The 24,611-nt window shown below is 37.2% G+C and overlaps 1 protein-coding gene across 38 annotated transcripts in view; it reads right to left on the bottom strand.

The window, feature by feature from the left end:
* Positions 1 to 24,611, bottom strand: part of SORBS2 (sorbin and SH3 domain containing 2) — a 199,256-nt gene that overhangs the window by 102,903 nt on the left and 71,742 nt on the right. The window lies entirely within an intron of this gene.

Raw genomic sequence — 24,611 nt, 5'->3', positions numbered from 1 at the left:
CACGTTAAATAGAATCAGCAGCCCAAGAACTGCCTACTTATCAGTTTTAGCCTTGAATGATAGCATTATTCCATATGACACAAGAGTTTTCTGACATGAAAATCTGCAAGAAGTTGAGAAATGACAAAAATCAAGGCAAAGGAAAACTCCTGCCATCAGATAATTTTTTTTTTCTAGTTACAGCAGTGTTGATGTATTCCCTGTAACAGACATTGCTATGGTGTATTTCGTAGAGACAGATCTGCACATACTGTGGAGAAATTAAGCTTTCTGATTTGAGTATCTGAAGCTGTAATTATGTCTAATACCAGGCCTGTAGCAGGCTTCCACTCCTAGCTTTCCCATTTAAAAATATCAGGGCTCTGATTCAAAGTCTTTAATATATGCTCATAGAATCCATTGTCTTCTTTGAGATCTACGAACAGGCCTTTCTGTATAAGGATGGGATTATTCCCAAGCTACAGCTAACCATGCACCATAGAAATCTGCTAGACTTAGGCCTCAGAAAAAAAAACCCCTCACATGAAACAGATTTTTAGCACTGATTTTGCATATTAGAAAGCACACATTTTCTACTTGCACACAGTTTGCTGAGCTTATATTAAAAGTAGCCTAAACAACTTTTTGGCTACTGTAAGAACTAGAAAGGTAGCTTTAACTCTGCAGTTTTGCAATGCAGCAAGTTCAGGGATATTTTTATGCTTTCTGCTTTTTATAGACTAATTCTTTTCTTTAATTCATTCCAAGAAAGTCCACTCCAAATATTTTTTCCATATCTAGACACAAGATGTTGTTTCTTTTCTAAGAATAAACAATACTTCAGTTTACAAAACTGTCAGTCAAACTCCTTGACGTGAACATATCTTTATATAGTAAAAGCATCCAAAGCCTTCTTGTCTGGTATGCGGTTACAAAGGGGCAGCCCTACTAGGTGGGAAACTATAAAGTCAGATTTCCCTACCTACCTGATTGGTCATACTTACAGAAATTTCCAGTGGAAACCACGAGATTATTTGTCTTTTGCTTCTTTTCTCTGTTTTTCCTGTTTGCATTAAAAGAGAAGTCATGTATATCTTTGGCCTCTAATATACTGAATATGGTTGCTCATGTAAAAGAATCCTGATCATACCATGTTAAATTTGCATTTCCAGCTGGAGTCAGAGGATTCATCCACACTAAAAGTTACAGCATCACATGTGGTAGGGGGAGGGAGCTTGCAAATTAGCTGTCAAGTTGAACGCTAATATGAAGAATCTAAGAAGCTGACAGTTACCATTTGATACTGCATTACTGATCATGCCTTACGGTAAAGATTAAATTATGTTAATATTGAAAAAACTGCAGCTACTGCAAAACTGAGCAACTAAAAAACCTAAAGCAAGCCTATTCACCTCTGAATTCAGAAGGGTACAACAGCCTTTCTCTCAGAAAAATAAAAATGTTACGCATTAAAAAATTATTGATTTATTTTAATGCTATTAAATGTTTGACAAAAAGCACAGACTAATAAATGGTTTCTAAAGCCAGATTATTTATGTGTTTATAGCTATTTTCTACTGACAAACTATTAGTAGTAGTTTTAGAAATGAATCATTTAACATACACAAGGAAATAAAGGAAAATTATACCAAATGTTGTGCAGACTTTTATTAGTGTATTTTTCCCAGGAATTCTCAAACACAAAGCCCTTTGTTACTGGTTTGCATGGTTTTGACTCATTTCTGCTTTATAAATTATCTGAAAGGTTATATTTATGGTAATAGGAAAAGAAGACAGCAGGTCTAGATAAGGGTGCCTTGCTCACTTGAAGAGCTGACAAAAAAAAAAAAATCATTTTCTTCAGAACCTCCCCCCATCTTATTTCACAGTCAAAGTATCTGCAATACCAAGAAACTCAACATCAGTGACAAGGTGACAAAACCTTAGGGCTGAACAGGCATGGCTTGCTAAGATTTAATATTCTCTGCCTTTGATAAATTCCAAATGCCAGACTTGGTTGATACAATCACTTTAATCCAGCCTCTTAATTTGTCCTTCCTATCTTACATATAGGAAATGCTCATTATACATTTAAATGCCGTTAACTATATGCTGACTGCTATTTCGAATTACAAAAAGTTAGCAGTAAACATTTCACTAGAGGAGAAAGCATCTTGATGGCTACAAGAACAGACACCTTCCCAACCCCCTCTTTACTCTCTGCAATGGGTTAAGTAACAATACTAATAAAATATAGATGATGGAAAACTCAACCCTTGAGAGAATAAGATGAAGGCATCATATATTTTTGTGGGAACAATGCACATAAACAAAGCTCATTCTATATATTTAGTATTTTTTTATTGCATACAAGTATTTCATTAGCTGCCCAAAGAAGAGAAATGAAACTGAAAATGATTATTAATTTTAAAAAAGGAAAAAATACCTATAAAGTTAAGAATGAAACATTTTCTTCTGTCAGCTTTTAAAACAATGGGGGGTGTGACTTGAGCTTTTATATACCTTCTTTTGGTGCTGCTTTCTACAACTGATGAATATTATGAATAGCAGATATGCTTTAGGGAGAAACCGTGGGGAACAAATACCCAGACCACTGCAAATCTCTTGCTGAATAAAATCAAATTCAGAACACAATTGCCAACAAAAGTAAACAGACAAATATTTCACTAAACTTTTACTAATAGTAACAGAGGTACAGTGCTATCTGCTAATGAGACAGAGCATGCAGAAGTAAATTCTCCTCATCAAGAGATGTATGTGTGAGTGCCAACACCTGCTATCCAATTTCTTGCAGAATTCCCAGGAGGCCATGCATGTAAATACAGAAACACAGAATTGGGATACAATCTTTAGATTAGGATACCAAGCCAGCTGAAGAACCCAGACACATAATAATCATACTGCTGAGTTTAGCGTATCCAGCTTCCTAAGTGTGTATTTGTAAAATTCAATTGCCATTACTTCAAGATCCCAAGCTGGCGTCACTCCAAACTCCCAGGTTTCTAAAGCATAGCACAGCACAAAAGATAATTTATTCCTAAGAGTAGCAAGGGTCCAATATTTTCCCCCACACATCTTACTGGCTCAGGTATGGTGCCACGTTTACGTATCTGTTCTAGAACCAGCACAATTCTGTGCTGCTTGTTTGGGTTATCTGAATCCTCATTGCACATGCACTTTTCTTCCACGGGCCCTGAAGGAATTTCAGAGATTTCAAGCTCACTGTCCTATCTAGGTTCCTTGTAGAATACAGAAGAGTCTGAATTTCTAAACTGAAGTAAATTCTAACTTGGACCCTGGCCGTTTTGACATTTTGGAAGCAGTTCGTCCTATGTCATTCAGACAGAGTGTCTCTGTAGTCTAAATAATCAGAGCAACCTAAGAGGAGAAAGCATGCAAATGCATCAGAGCTAAATTGTAGAGCTCCTCCTTCTCTTCATTTACATTTTTTGTTAAGGCTAATGATGCAGATGTTAAACATTTAGCCAAATTCTCTACTAAGCTTGTAGTATCAAAGGCGAAGCTATGAAGTTGGACAAGAGTTTCTATAACAATCACAATCCACAGCTCATTCATCTTCTCACACTGCATGACTTCTTGAAGCAAGCAAAAATTATGCACCTCCCTGTGCAGAGCAGAAACACTAGAATGTGTGAGAATGTAAACAAACTCTGTTGGATGATTCCATGGATTCATAACAGCAAGATCTCATGTTAGATTTTTTAATTTGGATTCCTTTAAAAGTATAAATGAAACCAGTTTGTGTTTATATGCAATATTCATTGTAGTTAACTATGTGACTACTGCCTCTACATGAACCCTGCACCTACAAGTATATAAAACATTTATAAATATTTTAGAAAAGAAATGTGCATATAAACAGTATAATAAATCTGTACACGGCATACCAACATCAGACTTGTCTCAAAGATCAGAACCAAGGTCATGATTTACCTACTGCAATGTATCTGGTGTTCTGGTGACAAAGAAGCCACATACACCACAGCATTGGAGCAAAGAAACTAAACTCTCCAGTTTCCTTCAGGAAATCTCTGGATACAATTACAAACTTTATTTAGCTTTTAACAGTTTTATAGTACGGAATGAATTGACATGTTTTGTATCTTCCAGAATAGGAACAACACACAATCACTAGGACCTGATGGCTTCCACTTACGTGACAGCATTCAAATCTCCTGGTATGGTTTAACCTCTCTTTGCCTCTAAAATGCTGAGAGATAAAAGTGATGAATAATGTGGTGAATAATGTGAAAGTAATAGATCACCTAATGAACTGGTGAAAAGAGTAAGACTCACTTTTCCCTTGCTTTTTTCAGAAAACATGATCTCATAGAGAAGAATACAAGTAGGAGTAAAAAGTTTGCCAAAGAATAAAAGAAATAACCAACTGGAAAACACTGTAGTGTGGAGTCAAGAATTTTATTTAAAATAACATATTTCCACCACAATTAATGTATTAAATCCCTGTCAATTCAGGAACAGAGGCATACATAAGAAGTTCAATATATTTTATTTTAAAACTATCCATATAATTTGCAAGAGTATCTTGGAACTGAACTTGGAGAAAGATCATTTCAGATTTATAGTTTTACAATGAGTCAGAAATTTGTCATGAAAAACAGAAATGAAAAGTTAATGCACTACTCCAGAGTTGCTCCCACTGTTTACTGTAGTTATGAACAAAAGCATGACAGAAATAGGCCTCAATTTTTAACATCAAAGTTGCTTTTTTCCCCCAAATTTGAAGCAACCTCCTTTGAGATGACCAGGAAGTCATCCCACAAAGATAAAAGCCATTTCAATGAACTGTATCTTGTCAGAATTATGCCTTACTAGAATACCTAGCATATCATTGCATCCATTCCATTAACCACTTGAAAAGAGTGTCCAATCACCTCAATGTAAAACATAGCTTGTCAACAAAAGGTATTTTGTACAATAGGAAATGGAAATGTACAGTTTACTTGGATGTATTTAAAGTGGTAAGTCACTTTCCCCTCCAGCTTTTACTTCTCTTTGTGTTTGGGAACATAATGTGTGTTTACTCTGAGACTATATAGGATTACAAACTGTAATCATTTCCTATTGACCAGTTCATTGTGCAGCTCAAACAATGTCAAGGTCATATTTTCATGCCAAGCCACAGTTACAGCCCCGAAGGTAGCATGCAGTGCTTCATTAGCCACATTGAATTATACAGAACATCACTAATAGCTAGATGAACAAACTGCTTTAAATCAATGCAGCATCTGACATACTCTTTCTGGAATACAAAAGAACTGAGAAAAAAACAGTAATTTAAAAAATTGTCATTTGATTGCACTAATTTTGCCCAATAATTTCTTCCATAACCAAAACACATATTCTTTCCAGACTGGAAGGATTGTGTATGATTTTGGGACAGACTTGACTCAGCCCACTGATGAGTAAACCCTGGTGCATACAGCAGTGTGCCCTCATCTTTTCAGATGACTGCATGTGAAAATAAGTGATAAAATTTGCATATGCTCAAAGAAAAGTCATATGTAAACTCCACAGTTGGGTAAACATGTGGACCAGCATTCCAGAAATTATGTATGCAATTAGTATCACATACATGAAATGGTGCGTATAATTACAGACCATATTTGAAAATGCATCCTGTGTCATCTGTCCCCTTCCATGCTCCCTATCTACTCACCAGGACCTCAAGTGCTGGCCTTTGCACAACACTAAGCATGAGTGTCTATATTCAGTGGTCCAGCTGTCATGAGTGTTGCCTTCCAGCTATCATTCTCAGATGCTCATCAGACATGCTTATTCCAATCCAGCCTACAGAGTCACTGATTCAGCTGCTGTCCACAGAGTGGAGTTTTTAAACAGCAGCTGTTGGGTATTCATCATATTAAGTCTGTATTTCTAATGGAAAAGATTTTCTTGCAGAAAAAATTGACACATTTGCTTTTGGTTTTACAGAGGTCTTAGTTCTCACCATTTTCTGGTACTAAAGCTGCAATGCCAGAAACTTTAATGCATACACTTCCCACAGAGAAGGCAGAAAAGTATGTTCACAAATGTGGGATATACTATTTCCTCTTAATTTTAAACAGGCATATAGCATTAATTTGACAGACTGTGCAGTTCCAGCATGTAATTTATATTCTTTTAATGGTTAACAAATACTTATTACTATTATCTACAAAAGGACACTTTCACCATAATAACAGTCTCAATGTTATCTACCTGTATATAATTCTACTTAAAAGTACTTAAGTACTCTTCTGACACTATTTTGTGGTTTGGGTTTTTTTTTTTTCTCCTTGGTAAAAACTGCAGATTACTCACATTCTCCTTAAAGGTCAATACAATTAAAGCTACTCATAGGCTGCCATATAATAAGTGTGTAAGTACGCAACTAAACTTCCTTCTGAATTGCTGTCCTAGAGATCATCTCTTTGATCACAGCAATTGCAACTCTGCTATAGAGTAAGTTTCACTTGAAAGGTTAATTAGAAATAAACTGTTTCCAAAACCATTGATAGAATTGGAGGTCTCATAACTAAATGTTCACTTGAAGAAATCAGAAACTGGTAACCAAAATAATCAACACAGAAAAACTCTTATTACACTAACTCTGGTAAACATGAAAATGGAAGGTAAACCTGGCTGTAGATAGCACTGGGCAGCCAACAACCCCAATAGGAGATTCTAGATGCACACAAAACATTCTAAGATATGAGGCACAACCTTCATCCCAAAACCAAAGATGGTAGACAGGCCACAGGAAACTTCAAATTTCTATGCTTCTGTTGCCAGGTCCAGAATAGTCCAGTAAATGCAATCCCAGGCTTTATACTGGTCTGTTTTGATTGAACTGGTAACACTGACAGACTAAAAATAAATTCCTGTTTCTGCACACATATATGCTTTCTGGCTGTAAAAGATATCCTGAGTATGACACCAGGAACCATGAAATATTTGCTTAGGCTTGGAAGAGGTGGCAAGCTTTGGAGTAACTGGTGGTTTGTATTACCCAAATGTAATTCCCAAACAGAAATCTCTGCCCTTACTACCAGAACTCATGCAGCTTCTGCATTTTCTTGTTTTGTCTCCTGGAGAAACTCACAAACACTGTTTTGAGTGGCATGACTGCTAAGTTACAAAGTATACATTTGCTGTTATCACAGGTAGAGTTTGCCAAGTAGAATAATATTTGCACAAAACTTAATAAAAACATTCCCATCCTGTGACAGAAAACTTTTTGGAAATACCTTTTCTTCAACAGCCACCAAAAAATTTCCCATGCCCATTTTTTTTTAGCAAGTACCTTATTTGACCAGGTTTATTTCTGAGGACGTCTTCATGGAACTGTAAACAGAAGTTTACAGAATATTCTGAGTTGGAAGAGATCCAGAAGGATCATCGACTCCAACTCCTAAATGAATGGCCCCTATGGGCATCGAACCCACAACCTTGGTGTTGTTAGCATCATTCTCTAACCAACTGAGCTTGTATCAGTAGGAGAAAGTTAACACAATTAACTGGAAAGCACTCCGAAATCGGACACAATGGGACAAAAAGCACTACGCAAAAGCTTGGGTTGGGGTTTCTTGACCATTTGGGAACACTCAATTAAGAAAGAATCCTCAGTGGCTTAACACTGCCAAGCACTTTTGTTGTGCCTTGTTTACAATCACCTTCAGCAAGTAGTATGCCTCTCCCTGTGCTATATCAGTTGCCAGACCCTGTGCATTTGGGGGATCTGAGTGCAAAGCACTTGGCTGCTGTCACAGACTGCACAAAGCATTTCCCCAGTCAGAATGGTCTAAGAGTTTGTGTGCGTTGATCCATCCAAAGGCAGCAATTACACTACAGTGCCCTTATTAAACTTGACAAACTGCAGTCTCTTCCCACTTGTTACTTAAATGTTGAACAGGGCTGGCTTCTGCTGGGACCACCATTGACCTGTATGGGCTGTTGACAAACAAAGATGTTACCCAGACATCTTAGCCCAGAACTCTGGTGTCTTTCATGTGTGGTTCCCTCCCCCCCCCCCCCCCCCCCATTTTCAAACTCACCACTTTATTAGCAGGGATAAAACTACTCCATCACATTTTTTAATGACAACTAAGAGACTGGAACTGAAATGCCATCAACATGCTGCACTCAAAGCCATGAGGCCACTCCCAAACAACCTTCTCCTTCCACTGCTCCTCGACAATTTTACAGAGGCAGAAAGACTGCTCTCCACAGTTTCAGAAGTATACTAAGCACTATTAGAAAAATATATCCAGAAAATGGTTGACCTAATTCCAAGCCTTACATTTACTTTTAAAGCTCTGAAGGAGGTGCCACAGGCTACAGTGCTTAATTTTATCTTCATTAGTTTGCAAAGATAATTTCTTTGGGGTTTAGAGACTAAGCGCAGAAATGAACTCCCTTTGAGCAGTGCTTCTTGGTTTTTGGAAGAGATCAGCCCTAATTTAAAAATTTCGTTCTAAAAAGAAGTCAGATTGCCCTAGGATCACTGCTTACTCTTATGAATCTTGATATTCTACTCTAGAATTGGGACTCAACAAAAAATTGATTGTAATTCTTCCTTCTGAAATCCTGTAACATAGGTAAAGCTTTAGCATATATGTAGAGAAGGTCATACAGCTGATAAATAAGTCCAGACCACTGCTGGCTGAATTATTTCCTCCGTTCAGCTTATCCATACAACCCTGTGCATTTACGCTTGGTTTTACCTATTTGTCTCTACTAAAGACAAAATAAAGCACTGTAGCTTCAAAATGAGACAACTCTGAACCTGAGTCATAACTGTAGACCTCAATAAGAAGGTCCTTAGTAAGATAGCTTGGTGTAAACACTCAAGGTTGCACCTTGAAGCTACAGAATGAAGTTTTTTATTCTCAATAGTGACTGATTTCCAGTAAATCAACAAGAACTGTATCTTATTGACAGGCCCAGAATTTAGCCAATAGGCTGCAGTACAAAAAGCCTAGGCTATAATTCATATTCAGTTTTCTTACCCGGGTTCTTAGACACTTCTTGTTTGTTACACTATCACAAAATAGTATACTCAGACAAAAAAAATGCATTGCACAAACTCTTCATGGGTTTCTCATCATCACACTTACCAATTTTCCCATAGTTGCATTTTCTACCAGTGAAAAATTATACTTAATAATGTATGAGGAGATATAATACCTCTAGGTACTTCAACCTACCAATTCAACAAGTGAGGCTTCAAAAAATATTTTGATTCAGATATCTAAGAATCAGGGAAAAATCTTACGCTACATAAATAAAACTGCTGCTCTAAATGAAAAACAACTCACAAGGAAAAAGATCTCTGTGAAGGTTTATTCAATCATGCATGCCTCACGTGTTAGTACTACAGCAAATTACCCACAAACAATTTCTCTATTACTGAATAGACTCAATTGATCTACCAGGGCTTAACAAATATTTGATCCTAATTAAACCTAATGATTTTCTCTGCTTCTGAGATGGTGCTGCACATCAACTTTTTTTTAGCACAATACTTGATTTAAAAGCAAAATTCTGAGAACCTGGTATGAATTCCCCTCAAAAATGAGTGAACATGGAAAAAAATGTGTTTTCTCTATCAAGAGATTCTAAAAGCAGAAAGTTGGTTATTCAAACTGCATTGCTTCCCAGATGACTAAATTAGATACATTGCTGTTACCAAAAAACTGTAACTGATAACGAAAAGCCACTCAGCACTCCAGAGCCACTGGAAATCTAAGTATTCATACACAGAATAAATCCTCAGCATATTCTATACTTGATTACACATTTACAACTGAAGACACAGCTTGTTATTTTAAGGTGTTTTGCCAGGTTTTTTTCTGTGAATAAGGAAGAAATGCTGGAGTTTACATGTTTATTTTTCTGTTCACTTGCAATTTTCAGTGTTCTGTTCTATCAGGATATTAGCGAGGTTTTCTTTTGAAAGATTTATACCACTGCATAAAAAGGATTTTCGAATTTTCTTTAAAACCAGCACACTCCATAACATTTTTTGTTTGCTTGTTTGTTTTTTAAATGAAAAACTTTGTTCCAGCTTTGTCAAAATTCACCTGTTATCCCTTAGGTGTAGGAAGGTTACCATCAGGAAGAAGCTCATTCAACCAAGCCATACACACATGATTTAGGGTGGCCTGCACTGCTTGTTGGACATAGCAGTGGAGAAAAGAATTCCAAGGCCTAAAGCTCTTTCTTCTGTCAAAAGAAATCTTAAGACACTGTTTTGAACATCTCTCACGGATGGTTCTGGCACCCTGAAGTCAAATATATTCCAACGAGTAAAGTATTCTGTCATGTATTAAGATAATTTCACAGTATTTCCTTTGCTGTTATTTTACACCTCACAGTCAGGTTCAGAACTTCTCATTTTGAGCAATTACTGATACCTCCCTCACTTTAAAGTATTCACAATTTTTCAAAGTGTAGAATGGATTTGTCTGTACATGGCTTATTTACTATTTACAGAATTGCCACCTCATTTGGCACCAATGGTGGCCTCAGCACATAAAAAGCTTCCTGAGACGTGCTCCCTAGCTGTGTCATGCCAAGGGAAATGCAGCACATGCTTCTGTGAACTCTGGTGCTGCCCAAGAAAACTTTTATTTGGGACTCAGTCTCTTCCAAGAGGGTGTATTTCACAGGTTTTCCTCCAGCCAAGCAAGGAAGAATAGCAGAGGCAAACATTCCTCCCTCAAGCTGAGCCCATAAATGAAAATTAGAATCTAAATCACTTATATAGAGTAATACTGGCAGAAGTGGGTGCTTAGAACTAGTTTAAACTACACATTCTAAATTGTTTCATCAGACACCGGCAGGAATCCTAATTTATTTTAATGCATGCAATTTAGCAGCTGCAGAAACACGGCATTTCAGCAGTATCCACAGTATCAGCGATTTAGGCCAAGGCAGTTAAAAACTTCAAAATAAAAATTTAAAAAGGAAATTAAAAAGAAATACTGTATCTTCTGTACCTAGAGCTAACCTACTTTCTGATTTGAGGACAACTAGAATGTCTTTTCAAGCTTTGGGTAGATATTTCAAATTTAAGCAAAGTTGAAATTTTCAGGAGATACAGAAGTGAGACTTCATGGCACACTAACACTTGTGCATAAAGTGAGAAGAGATGGCAAGAGAGACTAATGGGCTAGATTCACTGCATTTACTTAAAGTTGAATAATTTCCTTTGGAACTCCTATTTACTTGAGCAAGCCCCATGAGTACTTTCAAGGGGTGATTAAATCTATTCCAAATCAAATTTCCTTTTGACTGAGCTGCTGTTGACTCCATATGGAAACCCATACGGAGCCTAAAGTTCAGTGGGTCCAACCTGAGTCTTGCTGAAATACTGAATTTCAGGTGTGTAATTTAAAAATGTTACTTCACAGGATTGTCAGTCCCTTTCCAAGGAGCATCTCTGCCCATTGTAATGGCTTGAGTTACAGGCTTTAATGCTTTTGAAGTCCTACTGCGCAACAGGCCCCAAGCCTGAATGCATATTACCATTATGATCTGATTCTTGAAGAGTTTACATTCTTTGAAGAGTTAATACAACAGGTTTCACGTTTCTATATCACTTGATTACTGTCAGATTTCCAGCAGGAGAATTTGAAGTCTTTGCCTTAGTTCTCCCTGAACACCTGTACCTTTCTAACTGACAGTAAAAAAAATATTTCATGGCACCATCTACCTCCCTATTTCACTTTCCTAGACAGAATGTTGTTTTTTATAAAAACCTAAATAAGGGCATTGTTGGTTTTGCTGATAATCTTCTGACAGAAATGCTGGACATGGATAAATGTTATGCCAGCCTGCATAGCATAGAAAAATCCAGATGCACTTGCCTCCTTGTGCACAGGGAATAAGGTTGTTTTGTGCCTAAGGAGCTCAGCTGCAGCAGGACTACACATCTAAGACATAGTGTAACTTTCAGAACCGTGAATTCTGTTCAGAGCAAGACCTTAAAACAAAAACATAACCACTTAAATTTGTACAGGAAGGTCTTTTGCTAATAAATGGAAACAATCTGAAAAAGGAATTTATAAGGTAGAAGCTATTATAACACCAGTAGTGCTGCTGCAGTTCACACATGAAATGAGGTATTGAAATTAAAAAAGTAATTACAGCAGTTATTTGTACTTCCAAAACCAATACGAAGAAGGGAGGCATGTAATTAATTTTTAGCCTTTAAGACACAGGAACTATCAAGAGATCAATTTTGTGAGACTTCTTTTAAGACAACAGCTGAGACCATCTCTTGGACAACAGTCTAAGTGTTTATAGGCCAGAATACAGAAAAAGCAGGTCTTGCCCCTAGGATATACACAAGTTGTCTATGCTACAGAGTCCCAATTCTTCTTTTTTCTCTATAAAATTGAAAATTCTAGTTAGTTTTCACTAAACAAAAACTGCCTCCAAAACAACTACTGATGTGCAGATTCTGCACTGAAATCCTAGTCTATTCCCTCTTGCTAGATACACCTGAGATCCTGATGGGATACAAATCATCATGGATACCGTTCTATGGTGAAATCAAGGAACAAGCTGGAATAACAGTGGAGGAAATCCCTTACGTTAGAATCATAGAATCCTTATGATCATAGAATCACTATGTCTGGAAAAGACCTCTGAGATTGTTGAGTCCAACCATTAACCTTGCACCACTGTGTTCATCGCTAAACTATGACTGCGAGGGACACATTGACACATTTTTTTAATATTTCCAGGGATGGTGATTCTAACACTTCCCTGGGCAGCCTGTTCCAATGCTTGCCCACCCCTTCTGTAAAGACTTCCTAATATCCAGTCTTTAGTACTGCATTATGATTTAACATTACCAACACTGCCATCACATCAAATCTTTCACCTGCTTGCAGAACCTGACAGATTTCCTACTTACTGCATCCAAAGTTTCTACACTCCCCAGGATTTAAGCATGCAGCAACTATTATGACAGATATCAATAAGCAAATTCCACATGCGTAGTACAAGTTTTAAAAGTTCAGATTATCAGTATCTGACATTAAAGATGATGTGTGAAGTCAATTATATGAAGACACTTTAATGTTTAATGAACAAAGCAAAGTACAGTAAAACTCGAGATGCACCAAATGTAAGGGGTTATGAAAATTCCATAAAAGCTGTGAATATTTTATATTCTGGGAACACTCTTGATTTTTAAAATTCCAGTGCAAAATTATTAAAACAGTAATTTGCATCTGTTTGTTCTCCAGTTTTTGCTGTATAGTACAATTTCATTCGGGATTTGAAATGTACTACTATCTCTGTGGTTTAAGTTCATATTTAACCAATTCTGCTTTTTAGGGTGGTAGAAGGCATGGGGGTATTTTTTTTTTTTTTTTTAAGAAAGTAATGGGTAACCTATCACATTAGTGAGCTATATATCAAGAAACTATACAGCTAAAGACTGTTTTTGCATAACTATTTCAGAATTTTATACAAAATCCAGCTAAAATTTTGTTGTTAAGGAGGCAGCATAAAAACAGTCACATTTATGACTAAACAGCAGCCTTTTAAATAACCTAGTATACGGGGTAGTATAGAGTTGCCTTGACAGAAGCATAAATGGATACTTATCTCTGCTCAAGGGACTGGGAAACCTGACAATCATCTGCTACCTGCTGTGATGAATACCCCACTGCTGACCACGTCTACTAAATTTTCAAGTGCACTGATGTAAGATGACTGTCTAGACCAGGTTTTCTTCCATCATATTAGTTCACTCAGAGTTCACCTGAGCAGCTCAAAAAAGGCACTTCATATTAAACACAATCACTTTGATCACTTTTAATTTACAATTAGAGAAGAAAAAACAGGGCAGCCCAAGAGTGTGGGAAGATATGGTTTATTTAGGAGATTTCTCTACTTCAGTGTGCTTTTACTGACTTTCTGTAATCCTGTACCTCGTGACTGCTTTGGTGCTGCTTGTATTGAGACAGAGAAAGGAGTTGCGCTGGCAATTTTATTTATGTGTAGGTCAAGCAGTAGAGGTCATCAACATCCAACTAGATCCTACCTGAAAAGAACAAAGGAACAAACACACTCTATATGAAACCAACTTACTGTATACCTTAGGTACAGTTCTTTGGGAAAAAAATCAGAGCAGAAGAAAAAAAGGTATAGTTAAATAATGAACTTGTTTTGGCACAAAAACTACTGCGGTGATGTTTGCCTCCCCAGTCACTCCTACTCCACTTCTAAAATTCATCACCTTCTTAACTGCTGTAACACAACTTTTTATGAAATCAGGTTATAAACTTATCCCTGAAATGAGCTGCATTCAAAGTACTACACAAGCAGTGACTCTGTGCAAAACCAACCTTTACTGATAAATGTTAACATTAAGAATGATTACTTTTGAAACATAAGTGAAAAGCATGGAGGAAAGAGGAAGATTTAAATACAGCTTTGGTAAAAGATAAAAATAAAGTATAGCCTTGCAACAGCCTTTTAAAACTTTTTTCATGGAGTCACAAAATGGTTAGGGTTGGAAGGAACCTTAAAAGATCATCTACTTCCAATGGCTGGGAACCTTCCATTAGACCAGGTTACTCAGAGCCCCATTCAGTCTGGTCTTGAACACCTTCAGGGATGGGGAGTCCACAACCTCTCTGGGCAGCCTGTGCCAGTGCCTCACCACCCTTGTAAGCCCCCTTTGGGTATTGGAACAGGCTACAAGGTCGTCAGAGCCTTCTGTTCTCCTGGCTGAACAGCCTCAGTTCTCCAAGCCTGTGTTCATAGGAGATGTGCTCCAGCCATTAGTTGAAAAGAAATCCCAAACCAAACCAAACTCCCTGGGACTAACCAGAAGTCACTAATGACTTCAGATAAGAGGAATCCCACAGCTCAAGGAACGTGAAGAGCCTGGCTTTCAAGTTAGTGTCTCTACAGCACAAGACACATTCTCCATGCAATGCTCTAAGTCCCCAGGTCATCCAGACATGTGCCAAGTAGAGGGACAAGGCAAGGTGCACCACTATGGCTGCAAAGCCACGTGCCAGCTATGAAGAACCTCATGCAGTACCGTGTCCAACAGTGTAGAAAACACCTCTTAGACTGAACATGTCCAGGTACTAAAATATACAAGAAAACTATTGCATACATGCAAGGAGGTTTTGTATTACACATTTTAACTTTACATGGTTGTGTGGATCCAGGCAAGCCTAGTATTTTCTGCATGACAGCTGTGGTAGCATATAGCACAAAGCAGTGATTTTTTTGAATCTTCAAGTCAGCCGTTCTTTCAGAGGTAAAGAGAAAAAAAAAAAAAAAAGATGTGTGTGCGCCATGCAGTGGCATGAAGGCAAAGTAACTCAGGCTAACTTTTAGTGATGACAGCTTATTTCCCCATGTTTCATCCCTGTCTATTGAAAGAGACCAACAAAGCTTTCTTTAGAAGGCAATGACAGGCAAATATCAGAACCTGCTTGGCCCTTTGACAACACTGTTCTGTCACATATTAAAGCAGTCATGGGGAATGGCCCAAGAAGGATAGAGTTATCATTTGTTAATACCATCCTTATCTTCTGCTATAAAAGTTAATGGTATGACTTATTTAAAAATGCTACTGGAATCTAATTTTTATTACTCAGGAAGCAGATTCTGTTAAACTGTACATTTCAGAGGAATCTTACCTACTCAAGGTTATATTCAAAGGTAAGACTACTTACTGATCTGAAACTACTAGGGTATATTACGTTTGAAGGTTGTGTGCAAACCAGTAATTTTCCCCAATTTCCTACAAAGGCTACCAAAAAGAAGTTACACAGTTCTAAAGTTGGTTCAGCTCAGTCTGGGATCCTGTCTTCACCACATGAAAGTTGCATCTCCTTTCCCTGTCACTTCTGCTTTCTCCATGTTAGGTCTACTGAACACTTGACGTGGGATATATAAGAACTAATCCTGCAGCTAAGACCAAATACTAACATATGCTTTTGCATATACATTTTCAGCTAGGCAAGTTATATTGATTTAAAAATTATTTTGAAAATGTGGGCATAGCTGGCCTGCAGTTCATATGGACTTCGTATGCAAGGTGGTTCCAAGACTAACAGTTCACTGTATCTCTAGCCTAATGCCCTTAATTGTACCATTGAAAACAAGCAACTAGTCAGACAAGCTTATCTGAGACCTTGGTATCAGCTGCTAAACTAGTACTTCTGTCTAGGCCAGAAGAACTTCATCATTCCAAAGAGTTAGCACACTAAGGAAGCCAAGGAATGACAACTGATTAATCACATTAGTTGCATTACACAGGGATCTAGCACTGAATAATTTGGAAAGACAGTTTCTCTTAGTATTTCTACTTACAGCGTCTCCTGCCTCCTGAAAATATTCTAATTTTTGTAATACTATAATGCTCTGCAACTTGCAGGTTCAAACAAACAGAAAAAAGAAAGATTTTGCTCTTAGCTATATAACCTTTACATTGCTCTAGGCACTGGCATCAGTAATATTCCTAATACTATGTAAGAGCAAAAGGAGAAGATTAAGAAATGGCCACAAAGGTGAACGAAGGTATTTAAATAAATTCTGACATTAGAAATAGGGACAAAATATATTACTCAGTCATACTCAGAAGAAAATGTCATTTCAAAAGAATGGTCTGTTCTTCTGTAACAAACACTATGCTTTGTATCAAAAGGGCAAAGCCCAAGGAGTAGCAAGTTTTAAAAACCTTTTTCGCCATTAGTATTGACTTAAAAATGTGTCATTGCTGCATTAAAGCTACTCCCAGTCTCTAAAATACAGTAACACAAAATATAATAAGTTACCAAATAAGATCCAATTTAAAAGGTAATTTGAAATTTAGTTGCAGTGTTAGCAGTACAGAACGAGTTCATGTATGCTGCCTGGTCTAAACAGAATAAATTCCTCACAAGGACTATTTTAATTCCCAGTATTAAGCATCTGTCAATGTGAAAGGGTTCTGTGAAACGTTACTGTTGAAAACAATTTTCTAATAGAGGGCCAGGCAGAAAATGGGAATGCTGCATTTGCAAGAACCAAGCTACTGAAAGCTTACACTGACAAAATCTACTTTGCAACAGCATCTCTATTCACCCAAGCGTCCCTGAAGCATCCAACAAATTCCTTCAGCTATATCTTGTCTACCACGAGGCTGAAATTCCCTTATTTTCAGAAAAGTAAATTCAATCAAGACTGAAGCTGGCTTAGGGCTTGTGTTCATATAGAGTTAAATGTCCATTTGACAATCACTGAACTATCTGCACCATTAAAAAAGTTGAGACAACTTCCTGCTTCCTTCCTTTCCTTCAATTAGGCTTTCCTCACACATAACAAACTTTATGCTTTGCACCTACTGATGGATTTATAGGAATTGCTATTGGTATTGCTACAAGGTTATGTGTGAGGATACACCTGTATCCTGAGGCACAGCAGCACACACCACAGCCACTGAGTGAGCTGCCCTTCCCTCACCTTTGCAGGGCAGCTTGTAGTGCCCCAGTGTTCTCCAAGACACAGCTCTGGAAAGCCACTCTGAAGCTTTCAAGCTCACAGGCAGCAAACATCAACAGAGAAAAACAGATGACTGTACCAAAGGTCTTAATCAAGCTTTTGAATTTCTCCACCCTTTCAGCAACGAAATTGCATCCTGGCAACTAATGAGCAGAATATGTTTGACTGTACCATGACTGTGGTCTACCACATTTAAAAAAAAGCTAGCAGTACCATTTCTGGTAGAACTCTTTAGTACAGCATTACATCTTTCCTGGTTCCAAGAAAAAAAATTTACTGGAATCTTAGCAGGCAGGCATAGCAAATATGAAAGTGAAGAAAACGTTTTAAAGGATCAAATGAACAGTAACAACCATATCCTCACTTACAGCTGGATTGCAAAAAGCAATGTACTTGCAACCCAAAGACTGAAACTGTCACTGAACATTCAGCAATAATGCTGAGAGAATATGAGGAAGTCATCACTAAAGTCAGGGCACTCTGACTTGCCTCTAGACTGGAAAATGTAGACATCTATTTTGACCTATCACAACTCCTCAGCATGAGCATAGACAAAGAACAAAGTGTAAAAGTAGCAATATGCACCCCCAGGAGAGATGAGAAAACACAACATGCACTTGAGTAACAGGATTTTAATAGTGAAAATATTCCTCAAGTTCATCATTAGTTAGAAAAAATAATTTAAGGAAGTTTTTAAAAATTTTATATTTCACCCTCATGACTGATTTTCTATTTCCTCTATTTCTTTAGCTATCCTATCTGTGGAATGATAAATACTATCCAAACAGCTGAGCCTTTACCATGTGCACTAAAAAGTTGTGTCTTGTTATGGCTCCAGCTAGCCAAGTTATTTTCAGCAAAGGTCAACAAATTCTGAAGTCCATTAGAAGGCAAGAAAAACAAAAAAATCCAGTATTTGTCAGTTTTATATTTATCACAGTCATCAAGGCAAAATTATTCTAAAAAGATAAAATTTGATGAACAGCCTGAATTAAGTGCCAAGATAAATCCATTCTTATGGAGAAAAAAGGGAAAAGGGTTTTGTTGTTGTTGTTATAGCTTGTTGTTCTTTTCTCTTCCCACAAATTCAGATCCATAGCTAAATCTATGATATAATTCAGAAATCAGATAATTCTCATGCAGGACATCATGGTCAGAAATAAGCCTATTTACAAAAGCCCAAAGACATCTGATTCAAAAGGAGGTCTTTTATACTGCAAATTTTGAGGTATGACACATCAGTTTAATTCTTTATTCTCCAACTTCACCTGCACATCTTCCAATAGAGTGCTTATCTAGTGTGAAGGTTTACCTAGTCACAATTTGTCAAACATGTTTCTTGCAAATATGTACTTGAATTTTGAGATGTAATTATGCCTCATATGTTGCCTAGGAAAAAAAAAACCAACCAGTATTTATTCCACCAAAAATGTTTGGAATGAAGTGCAAAACCAAAACCATCCTAGTGTCAATTGATAAATATGTCTTCGGCTGACCCTGTAGTGACAGAGAGATAGAGCAGTTTAAATGTCTTGCTCATTCCAGACACAGAAGACGCCAGGCCAGACTGGAACACACAAGGTCTCATCTCAGGAGATACTGCTTTGCCAGCAGAGAACTGCCTGTGTCAAATGGACTAAAGCATTTAACTGACTTCACATAGACCAAAGTGCTGTTATTGCAAACCATGTGTGAATACAACATGCAAACGCTGTACAGAAAATAATCACAGTGACTTTTACTGATGCCAGTGTGAAAGGCAATGACATTTTGCCAATAATGGCATAAAATGAAGTAGCTGTCAAAGAACTGACTGAAAGCCTAAGGTCTGACATGTCACAGCTCATGCCAGTAGCACAGCTATATCTGAAGGGCCAAACCAACTACCATGGTCTTAAATCAATGGTCTTATACTGAACTTTGAAGTTGTTTTCTTTGTTTCCGCTTGCCCACAGCAGGACAGGGACTTGTATGGTTATGCTAGCAATCTTGGTATGGATTTTAGCACAGATAGGTAGACAGAGCTTGTGGCACTGAATACTCAAGTATTCTGCAAGTTCAGAGCATCAGCTGTTTGTGACAGTTCAACAGGCTCAGACATATACACAAATCTTTTAAAGCCTTAAGAATATGAACAACCTTTGTCCAGGCCACTCTGGTTTGTCAGATAATTGACAGACAAGTCAGTAAACTCAATGAAAAAACATTTTGTAGTAAGTTGTTCAGCTGGCTGACTCAAAGATCTTTCAAACTTGCTCTATTGCGTTTGCTGGCCTGTAAACTACTTCCTCAAAGGAGCCCAGATTTCAACTGGAAACAGCTCTCCAACTCTAAACAAACATTTTGGTCAAGCACTTAAATATTATTGCTAAGAGTAGAACAGACTGCAAATATTAGAGCATTACTGTCGCACTATTGCTTTTCATTCTACTGGGCCCAAAAGAATACGAAGATCTGAAAATTTAACAAAAGCATGCTCCTTACCATGTCACATAATGGTATTTTCAATCTGAAGTTTAATGGTTTTGTTCAAATTCTGATTAGAAGTCTGCACTCCATTGATTTCAGCTCTTCTACCCATTCCTTATTATTAATATATGTATTTTAATACCTATCTAGAAAAATGCAAATTCTCTTGACTAATCATTTGGTTTTACAACCAAACACTTGGCACATCTCACTACAGAAATCTAAGCACTCTAACTCATTTGGATGAGACTTCCTAGATCCCAGGAAGACAGATCAACACCATGCTGACCTGCCGCCTGTCACTTAAGTGTTTTGCTAGAAAACCACCATGCAGTCAGCTGCTACAAAGCAAGAAACCATATAATTCTTTCCAAGTCAGTAGATTTATGCTTATTCTATTTACATAGAGGAGGGAAATCCAGATAGGGGTGGAGAGGCCAGAGTATAGCAACCTTTGCACCAGCATATACAAACTACACAGGACTTAAAGTTCAAAGTAATTCAGACAGCCCATTTGCAATACATCCATACGCCTTTTAGGAATTCAGATGTTTGCCTAGTTACATTTTTCAGCCTTTTAATTCCAAGGTTTTGGGGATTTGTTTGTTTGTTGGTTTGGTCTTGGTTTTGTTTTTAAAAAGGACACTTGATAATGGTGCTATTCAGAAGCTTCACCCTCAAGTCAAAATTGAATTCCAGTTCAAACAGTAGATTAAACTGTACATCTGCTCAATTTTAATAAAGAATCTTTCCTTTAATGCAAAGCCATTACTGTAAAATGATTTGTGTGAATGTATTATTGTTAGCTACTCCAAGAGGTATCACTATGAAGCGGTGATACAGCTTTAAACATTCAGGTGCTGCATTACAGGTAGGCTTTTAGGAACCTGCCTGCAGATAAAGTTGGGACATACTTTAAGGAAGATTTTTCAAAAACTGTCAATACTAGCTTAGTTCTGTTTACAGAAGTCTAAGGTCATTTTTAATCACTGTTTTTGTCACAGGAAAAAGCAGAATCTTTCAGTACATTAGAATGTCCCCAGACTTTAAGCCATAACATCTGAATTTCTTGTTTAATGCACACACATTTCATATCCTTGTTTTTAACCATGTCTTACCTGAGTTTTATTCTCACTTTTAAGACTATTACTTTGGGCCCTCGCTGTAACATTCCAAAAATCAGCCATCAGCTTCCCTTTTCAGCACTGGAAAGCTCTGTGCAGGACCCAGAAGGCAAGTAGGAACCAGAAGGTGATTTTACAAATTTGGAGATCCAACAGACCTCTGACAGCAAGTTCCAAGTGCCTTTATTTGACTAACCATCACTGTGGCAAGATTAAATAGCTAACTGAAGGCTAGGAAAACTCTTGAAAAATTCCATCCAAGTCGGAGCTTGACTGTTCTGAAAGACTAAATCTTTTCAAGACAGAGGACTCATTCTCCAAATCAACTGTCCCTTTACAGGAGCGACATAGCTTACCTTCCCATTTGCACCTCCTCTGCTTCCTTCCCTCCCAGGAATTAAATAAGACAATAGTACATTATTAGATATATAAACTGTTTATCTCTGTTGTTCTTATTTCAATTTTTTTTGACATTGGAGAAGAAATCCACTGCTTTCCAGACGGTCCAGAGGCGTCACAGAGATTTAGGGTCACACATACAGTCCTGCTGCGTTCATCTGCACCTCATGTCTTAGCTCACTTAGATCTATCAAGATAAATCACACAAGTAAGTGAATCCTACACAGGTGCCTCAAGGAGCACTTTCAAAGTTGAGAGACTACTTGCACACAGGAACTTGGCGCTCAGACTTTCAGCTTCAAAAGAATGGAGCTGCTACTACATTTGTCACCTGTTGTTTTTGCACAGACTAGGGAAGGAACACATGCTAAAAGTCTCCTTTGCACCAGGATAGTTCATTTCTAAACGTGTTTGTACTAAATGACTTGGTTACAGGGAACCTTTCTGGGAAACAAGTCATTAGCAGTCTCAAGTGTGGAAGCAGCCTAGGTACCCAAGTTATGTCCAGCACAAAAGATGACACAGCATTAAACATTCTAACAGCATGAAACATTTAGGGATACAAGTCACTAAGGAAACACCAATTCTTAAGACACTAATATTATAGAGACACATGCAGTCTTACATACAAGTATAAACAGATAATGACTGATGAGAGCCACCTTGAAAACAGATTAAAGCATACTTATTAGATTACTTAGGAAGAGAAAGTGCTTAAAAGCATGCTTTTCTCTTTAAAGTACAAGCAAACAAGTGGAGGGATGTTGGACCAGATGACCTCACTGTGCTTCCTTCCAACCTTACCCATTCTGTGGTTCTGCGGCTAAACAGGTAAATTCTCTGCTGTGTACCACGCAACTTTATTCCCAAATCAGTACTTTTCAAGTTTATACACAAATTAGAATCAAATGAAACTCAAGGCTTGGGGCAGAAGTGAAAATTATTCACTGTTTCATATGCAAAAGTACTTGCTTTTGACTGTCAACTATTACTTTTTTTTTTTAAGATGGAAAATGAATACTTTTGAAGTTGCAAAATACGTGCTTTTGACTGTCAACTATTACTTTTTTTTTTTTAAGATAGAAAATGAATACTTTTGAAGTTGCAAAATACAGAAAATGTTTACCTAAAAGACAGTGATTTTTTTAGAAAAGTTAAGCAACCAACAACTTGGACATTACAGTTAAAATTATTCTGACAAAAGATGCTCACTGCTGAGCTTGAGTATTAATAAAGTGATTAACTCTCTTCCCCCAAACCTCAGATTAATGATGAGCAGAGGCTACTGTGAGAAGCTGGGAATCCTGCCAGTTCCTGTTTCATTTGGATCAATCAAAAGGTTAAGCATAGCCTAAGCTCCAAAGCCAACAGAGGCATTGAAATTTTGCACTCCTGCAGACACGAGATAACCAGGATGCCATAAAAATTGCAACCCTCTAAAGCAGCTGGTTACATACAGCATCACATCATGAATTTTTTCCAGAGCTATCTGTGGCCATCTGACAATACCATATGGCCAGGTAGTCCAGTGCAGGCACAACTCACAGGTCTCACATTTGAATGTTCTCAGCACCTCCATTTTGGTATACCCACAGTCTGTGGTTAATGCAAGGAAGAGATGACTGCATGATAGCCTTTTACTCAGATTAATTTCCTCTATCACCAGTTCTTGCTTTCCAGTATTCGAAACACCTTTTTTGTCTCCAGCACTATCACATATTAAATCCATGCAGTTTCAACGTATTACAATGATCTGCTGACATGCTTAGATCATAGATGAGAACCCCATACAGAACAGTTCCCATAAAACCCCATTGTCATCAGTAAATGAACTGAAGACCACACTGCAGAAGCAGCATCATGACTAAACAGCATATTAAGTTAAGGTCTTTCTCAGCACAAAGCTTTTAACAAGAAATTTAAGTTATCATGATCCTTTGTTTCTCAAGGTAACAGTTCAGTAATATCATATATTGTTTGGATAACACTTATATTAGCAAAAAGAAAATGTTTTCTGAGACACTTTGATAAAATAATTCCATCATAAAATGTTTATAGATACACCTGGCTACCACCCCTCTATTTGAGCTCACAAAGGAAGTAAGGAGGGAACACAATTGTGTAACCAAAACGGTTCTAATTGAGCCTTTTTTCTACATAAAGAAAGAGGTATCAACAACGGTGTTAGGCCATCCCAGATTTAATGGGTTCCTTGGGACCATATCATTAAGTAAAATGAAAAATTCAAATATAAAAGTTTGTTTTTTTTTCAATGTATTTGACACCCTTTTTGGGAAGTGAACAAAGACTCACTGTCAAAAGCAGAAACTTGCACAAAATGTTATCATTTGTTCCCCATGAATGCTGAGGTATAGTTATTCAATGAAAGGAATTCCACTGCTCTCCTGAGATTTCCTCTCTTTAGTTGAATCTTGTGCCAAGTTCACTCAGCTAAAGTTTGGGTTGTGCTAGCATGCCAGATACAAGTTCCTCTGGCCCTTACTTTGAACAGTTCAGGCACTGTTTTTATTTGAAAATAATTGGTTCATATTTTTATCTATTATGAAGCCTATTTATGTGTAATTTCTCATCCAGCTATGTTTTTGGACCTGTTAAGGGATCACATATTTCTAAAGTGCACAAACAGTAATTGCAGCATGACCTCTAAAGTGTCTTAAGTTCCTTCAGAAGCTGCAGCTTTTTGAGAAGTAATTCTCAGGTGACAAACTCTCTTTATATGAAAACCATCAATGTAAGACAAGTAAGATATTCTTTATGAAATCTATACATCCATTCCAGTTTTTAACTTTTTATCCAAAAATAAGATGGCAAGCTTCTTACTAAAACTTAAATTAATTGAAAAGCCTCCAGTCAGCTTTAATGTTAGAGTGTTGATCTGTTTTATTTGGGTTTTTTTTTTAATGAAAATATATATAATTATTGCTTTACATTAAATATAACACATATTTTAAATATGAAATTGAGTTTTCAACATTTTTTGAACTAAACTGATGTTAGGGCTATAGCAAAGCCTGCAAAACAAACTGTGCAGATCTAGGGCATGCAGTA

This window comes from Corvus brachyrhynchos, unplaced genomic scaffold (assembly GCF_000691975.1).
Source record: "Corvus brachyrhynchos isolate BGI_N302 unplaced genomic scaffold, ASM69197v1 scaffold17, whole genome shotgun sequence".
Classification (NCBI taxonomy): Eukaryota; Metazoa; Chordata; class Aves; order Passeriformes; family Corvidae; genus Corvus; species Corvus brachyrhynchos.
Note: the sequence above shows the minus strand (reverse complement) of the source record. Positions and strands in the feature narration are given on the sequence as shown.